Source organism: Dromiciops gliroides, chromosome 3 (assembly GCF_019393635.1).
Source record: "Dromiciops gliroides isolate mDroGli1 chromosome 3, mDroGli1.pri, whole genome shotgun sequence".
NCBI lineage: Eukaryota > Metazoa > Chordata > Mammalia > Microbiotheria > Microbiotheriidae > Dromiciops > Dromiciops gliroides.
The window spans coordinates 654,674,916-654,682,052 of record NC_057863.1 but is presented as its reverse complement, the minus strand read 5'-3'; the positions used below and the strand labels follow the sequence as shown (position 1 = coordinate 654,682,052).

The 7,137-nt window shown below is 41.5% G+C and overlaps 1 pseudogene; it reads right to left on the bottom strand.

The window, feature by feature from the left end:
• Positions 1-5,201: 5,201 nt before the first annotated feature.
• LOC122750331 lies at positions 5,202-6,317 on the bottom strand (annotated as a pseudogene).
• Positions 6,318-7,137: the final 820 nt, after the last annotated feature.

Below are 7,137 nucleotides of genomic sequence, written 5' to 3'. Positions count from 1 at the left end.
GAACACCGGCCTTGGAGTCAGGAGGACCTAAGTTCAAATTCGGCCTCAGACACTTGACACTTACTAGCTGTGTGACTCTGGGCAAGTCACTTAAGCCCACTTGCCTCACCAAAACAAAAACAAAACAAAACAAAAAAATCCTACATCATCACATTAATCAGGTTGTGAAAGAAAATAGACAAAATAACTTTTGAAAGATGATCTTCTAAATAAAACTATACTTTAATCTGTTTTCATATACTGTCAGTTCTGAAGAAAATAAGACCTTTAAAAAGAGACTAGACCAAATGGTAAAAGAGGGACAAAGGGCCAGTGAGGAAAAGAATGCCTTGAAAGGTTGAACTGAACAAATGAATGGAAAATGAGGTACAAAAGCTCTCTGGAAAGAATAACGCCTTTAAAGTTAGGATTGAGCAAGTGGAAGTTAATGGCTTTCTGAGAAATCAAGAAACAAGAAAGCAAAACCAAAGAAGGAAAAAATAGAAGGCAATATAGGAAATATCTCATTGGAGAAAGTAACTGACCTGGAAGATACCCAGGAGACTTACATTGAAAATTAATGGACAGGGGGCGGCTAGGTGGCACAGTGGATAAAGCATGGCCCTGGATTCGGGAGTTCCTGAGTTCAAATCCGGCCTCAGACACTTAACACTTACTAGCTGTGTGACCCTGGGCAAGTCACTTAACCACATTGCCCATAAAAAAAAAAATTAATGGACTACCCTGAAAACTATGGTCATAAAAGAACCTGGACCTCATCTTCCAAGACATTGTCAGGGAAAATTGGCCTGATATTCTACAACCAGAAAGTAAAATAAAAATTGGAAGTATCTACTAATCACCTGCTGAAAGAGATCCCAAAATAAAGACTCCGGTGAACATTATTAGCCAAATTCTAGAACTACCAGGTTAAGGAGAAAATATGGCAAACAGCCAGGAAAGAAACAATCCAAGTACTATGGAGCCACATTCAGGATAACACAAGATTTAGAAGCTTCTAACTTAAAGGATTGGAGGGATTGGAATGTGATATTTCAGAGGGCAAAAGAACTGGGATGACAACCAGCCATCCCCAACTACCCAAAACTGAATATGATCCTTTGGGGGGGGGTGGGAGTGAGAACTCTATGAAAGAGAGTCCATTCAGGCATTCTTGATGAAAAGAGCTGAGCTGAATAGGAAACTGGACTTTCAAATGCAAGACTCTAGAGAAGCATAAAATGTCAAACAGGAAAAAGAAATCATAAGGCATATTCCAAGGTTAACTTGTTTGCATTCTTAGATGGGAAGATGATCCTTGTAACTCATAAGAATTTTCTCATTATTAGCACAGCTGGATGGAGTATATTTAGACAGAGAGTACAGGTGTCAGTTGACTGTGAAGGGATGATATCTTAAATATATCAAATTCCGGGGTGAGAGAGGAATGCACTGGGAGAAAGGGAAAAGGGGAGCTGGAATGGAGTAAACTATTTCACCTCAATCAATTGAAGATGATTATTGATGGCTGATGATTGATTGATGATGATGATAAAACGTATGGTACTTACTTTGCTGAGCTATTGTGAAGAAAATTCTTTGTCAGAAATAAGGCACTTTATAAATGTTATCTATTACTGAGAATATACATTTGAATCCTACCTCATTAACACAAAATATTAAAAAACCTTTATAAACCCTTATGCCCTCCCCTCCAAAACTCCACCAAAAAAGCCATCTGATGAATTTGAAGCCACTTGCTGATGTTTCAGATTGTTGAGCCTGGGTAAAGGGGTTTCATTTAATTGATCTTTTGAAGAGTGGAGAATAATGGAACAAAGTGTGTTTCTATGCCCTTTACAAGTGGTCCATACCATACCGTGCTTTTGGGGTGAACATGAACTTCTTTCGTTTTCAGAATTTTCCAAAATGGTTGTTTCTTGACTTTCTCTTTTAGAACACTTCTCCGAATGAGAAGCCTAGAAACCAAAAGACAGTCCCATTGAGTGTTGTGTCCATAGAATAGAAATAGGAGTAATTCAAATAGGTTTTCAAAAAGCTCTTTTGCTAAAGCTCTATTTAACTACCAGAAGAATAAAAATTCAGCAACTCAAAAAAAAGTTAAAAAGTCAAAATCATTCTCAAGTTCTCTAGGGATGCTTTTGGAAATGCCATGAGGCCCTCTGAACAAAGTGTAGCAATGGATCACTGACCAAGAGAAAGCAATTTCCCTTTCACAACAACCAAAACTAGGGAGGGAAATGTTAAACTTGCATGACATTTTCCACACAGAAGAGATAACCATTTTTGCATCACAATAGAGGGAGGAAAATTGCACTTACTTGATACTTGGTTGGCTTTTTGCTAAAGCAAGATCAATTTCATCTTCATGCCATCCTTTTATCTTAGAATCATCCACAGAAATTATCTCATCAAATAGTTTGAGGCTGAAATGCAGAGAGAACATTGTTCACATTTTCATAAAAGAAAGGGTAATATACCTTCTATATTTCCAAGATTCAGAATTTCAGAATTGTACAAACAATACTGTTTATACTCACACACACACACACACACACACACACACACACACACACCCAAAACAAAGAAAACCATGATCTTCCCCAAAATTAGTAATAGATTCTGAGGGCTTCTTCCTGGACCTTCCTAACTTATCACTATGCAAACTTTTCTGGCATATCTCCCATTGGAATAATCTATACATTACTCCAAGTGGGATGGCATGCAATCTCCCTCCGGAGTCTTGATCATATCCTTTCCATCTCCTTAGGAACCTTCTGAACCCAAACTCAAATGGCATTACCATTAGGGACCCAGCATCATCTGCCTTTCACCAACAGGCATGAGAAATGAACTTTGCTGAAGGCTGTTCAACTCTCAAAGACCAAATATCTGAGAAAACAAGACACATGCATACACACTCTGCCATCATGAAATGGTAGGTATTTTCCCCTGCTTTAGTGCATGTAGGATAAATCAAAATGCAAATGCCTTCTTTCAGAAACAGATATCAATTAAGCCACTGAGGTCAAGTCCCATTAGAAGACAGGGGATTAGGACCCTGCTATTGGATCACCTCCTGGAAGGTACTTCTGGTGACATTTAGCAGAGTAATCAATGTCCTCAAAGAGCAAGAGCCAAAAAGAAGATCTCAGCCCTCAGCCTGGCATCGCCTGGTTAGGCACAACGAAAGAAACCAAGAGGGGAAGGCACCAGACGAAGAGAGCAAGAGCAAAGCAGAAAAGGTTCTTTTCTGTCTTCCTGAATTGTAATCAAGAAGCTTTCACCCTTAGAGAAGAATGCTGACATTTCCTTCAAGTAAAACATTTCAGATACTGAGGGTTAGAGTTTGGGTTAATTTGGGAAAATATCTATGAGAAAAAGAAAGCCAGCTTAGTTAGACTTTAGAACTGAGAATCATTAACATGGACATGGGCTGAGCACCTATAACTTGATATTTGTCATATGGACCTGATTCCTAGGAATACTAGGCAACAGGCTGGGATTTCTTCATGGAATCTTTTCTCAGCCAACAGTTTGTGAGTTGTTTCTTGCATGACTTTGTAGGTACAGAGGAATCCTACTTCCAGGAAGCCTGGTCTCAGAAAAGGAAGTGGTTTCTAGCCTAGTCAAAGCCCAATTATATCTTTAGATTCATTTTCCTCAAGGAAATAGTTATTCCACCTTCTCAACTAAATCAATGGACTGAAGGATGGAATGGATCAGAGAGGTTCCATAAAACTCCCAGAAATCAGGACCTTGCAGATGGATGCCCAGGTAACAGACTCTTTGAGGTAGAAGAGTTGGGATGGTCTAGAGGATCTTTACTGAAGGCTCCATCCAATTTCAATGGTTGTGTGATAAGGAATATTATTAAGAGGATGACTTGACAGGGAGGATTGTATACAGACATTTTCAAGGCCTTGAATTGATTAGGAGGGTTAGGTTGTGTGTGTGTGTGTGTGTGTGTGTGTGTGTGTGTGTGTGTATGTGCACAAATGTGCTCGAGAATGCACCTGGAAATGTGACCACTTACTAAAGTAGCCCAGTTCAAAGTCTTTCCAAGTTCTTACTACAAAGCTAATTTAATTCAAGTTCCAAAATATACTCCATGCTCACGTTTTCGATTTTGCAGCTGGACTTTCCTCAAATATCTTTGTGATTAAAATATGACGGTTAAGACATTTCAGATCCAAAGGGTGATAGAACGAACAAAAATCGACCCCTAGTCCAGATCCATCTAGAAGTACAAAAACTCCAGGTGAAGCCTCAATCATTTCAAGAAATGCTAAGAATATGCAAACTGCACACATTTGGGTCACCTCTTTGTGAATTCCTGTTCTGTTAAGGGATTGGCTTCCATAACTTCATTGAGAAATCAGCCATTTATAAATCAGAATGTATGGATTCCTCCTATGGAATTGAAATCAATTATGGAAACTCTCCTGAGGTCTCTTAATTTGCCCTGGGCTCTAAACATTCAAGGAGAAATCAAGATACTGCCCTTGTTGGCAAGTAGGTGGTGCAGTGGATAAAGCACCAGCCCTGGATTCAGCAGGACATGATGTCAAATCTGGCCTCAGCCATGTGACACTAACTGTGTGACTCTGGGCAAGTCATTTAACCCTCAGTGCCCCGCAAAAACAAACAAAAAAAGTGCAACTCTGTACATGGTAAGGGAGGATAAATCGTGGCCAAACTTCATGACAGTTGCAGGCAAAAGTGGTGCAGACCGGCAGGTGTGCCGAGTTAGGCTCAAAGTCAGCTCAGTGGGGTGTGTCCACTCCACCTGTCCTTCTGGGGAAGTTAAATCAGCAGAATAGTACCTGGGCCCTTGCCAAAGTCCTTCTCCCAGCCTTTCCCAGGACACTCTACCACGTGCTCATGGTCAGACTCAGAAAGATAGCGATTCCTAGTCCCACAAGGACTGAAAGACTATGTTCCAATAATCAAAGCCTCACATGATTTTCGGGGGCGAAGATAATGATGATGACCAAAATGGTGAATTGGTTTCTTGACTCAGGATACAGCAACAACATACAATCCCAAAGAATACCACAGCTATGTCATTATTATCACAGAAAAATAAAGGACAAATGGGAATTCTTTGTTCGCTTGGAGGGGAGAGGTCATGTGGAAGAGGGCATGAGAAAAGGGTTATGGGGTGGGGGATACAGAAGGTATCTGTAGGTCTAGTCCATTTAGTTTTTATACTGAAAGGATTCCTCTCCTGTCTCATTGAGGAGACAGGTACAGACAAAGGCCTCTGTCACTGAGTAAGGATCACAGTTGGCAGAGGGGCGGCGATCTTCAAAGTAGCTCTTCTTTTCCTGCCCAACCATCCTGGGAATTCAGATGCTGGTGCCATGGTTGGCTCCACCAGCAGAGAACTCATTGATGTTGTATGTCTCATGGAAACCAGTCAGGTGTTGGGCATCGTCCAGACCCCCTTTGGGGTCTTAGGCTCAGATGTGATAATTGTGTTGCTTACTTAGTCTCTTGATGGCTTCTTCAACAAACTTTAGACCATCCTCTTTCTGGCCTGGCCTTGATGCTGAAGTCAGGAGGGCAGCCAGTTCCATTCTAGTTTCCAGGGACTGGCTTGGGGTCAAATGTCCCAGTCATCCCAAAACCTTCACACACTTGAAGGAGGATGAAGTGACAATGCAGAGGTGACCCCCCCCCATATTTCTATTCCTTCACATGGTTCTATCGGGAAAAGCCACTGAGCAGGCATTACTTCAGCATCGGTCCCCCCCCACTTTGAATCCAGCATATATGCAAGTATTGTAAGGAGCTTCAGCTCTATCTCTTCCATAGGCTTGGTCAGCTCCCATGTCACAGTGAGAGGGACCCTGGGGCCCAGAGAAAACAAACCATTGGAAGGCCAATGAAAAGGGTGTCCATCTGTTCCCATGAGAGTATACTCTTGCTCCCTACCAAACCAGGGTTTCTGCTTGGTCACCATTTCCATTATCCTTTTAAAGATATGCCTCAAAGTGGTCGTCTCTTCAGGCTTGCAGTTATTCGTGAAAACGTCACAAAGAAGCAGTCTGTTGGGGTCCCCTCTGAAGGGGTCTCAGAACAGAGCAGCAGGAATAAGGTCCATATCACTGTTAGAGCCTTCAGACTGAAAAGTGCTGGAGCCATCAAAATCCCATTCAGGTAGTTCATCAATGCTCTTCGGTTCACTGTCTAGGGTGCGAGTTCTACAGCGCTGTCCCTCACCAGTACAATCAATCCAAATGTACATGGTTCAGATACATCTGCTTGATATTTTTGTTCAAGAGAGAGCTGGCTGAGGTGGCCATGTTGGAAGCTGTCCTGGGCCTTCAAGGGTGCAGAAACAAACTGTCAAAGTCGATGGTGTGGGAAGATCTTTCTGCAGGCTGGCAGGCAGGTGGGCAGGGTGGCAGCTCTAGCTGGTGGTGGTGGAGGTGGCTGTGGTTGTAGCCAGGACAGCAACTGCCATTCTCAGCGACTTCCAGATCTCATTGTAAAGAAAATTCAAAGAGTTATTTTCAACTTGATGAGTCAGCTATGGTCTCTGATAATTCAAATATTGAATATACAAATGAAAGTTCTTTAGCATCCTCTTGGGATGAAATCACAATTTTCATCAGGATAAATATTCTAGAGAGGAGCCTACCCTGCAAATCTCCCTGAGAAAGATAATGTGCAAACACATTAATAATAACTTATTGCAAAGATTAATTACCTCCAGAAGAAACTATGTATATACATGTAGACAGACTTCATCATTTATACTATCTATGAAGCCAGGATAAAAAAGTGAGATGCTACTGAAAAGCTTAGAGTATCATACAATGCACAAACCATAGAATGTCAGACATGGAAAGGCTCTCAGAGGTCATTTGCTCTGAGGCCCGCATTGAAGAGTTAGCTTCTGTAAGACTGCTTATCAACCCCACATCTCACAACCACTCCTTGGTAATTCTGACACATAAACCAACCCACCACCACAGGAGCTTGTGTGTCTGTTTTTCTGGCTCACAATCCAGCTTACAAAGAGACTGACCATAGAGGAGATAAAGGGGGAAAAGGGCCATATTTAAATCAACAGCAAAAATTCATTAGGATAAAAGTTTACCTCAGGCTAGGCTCGTGTCCCTTTCG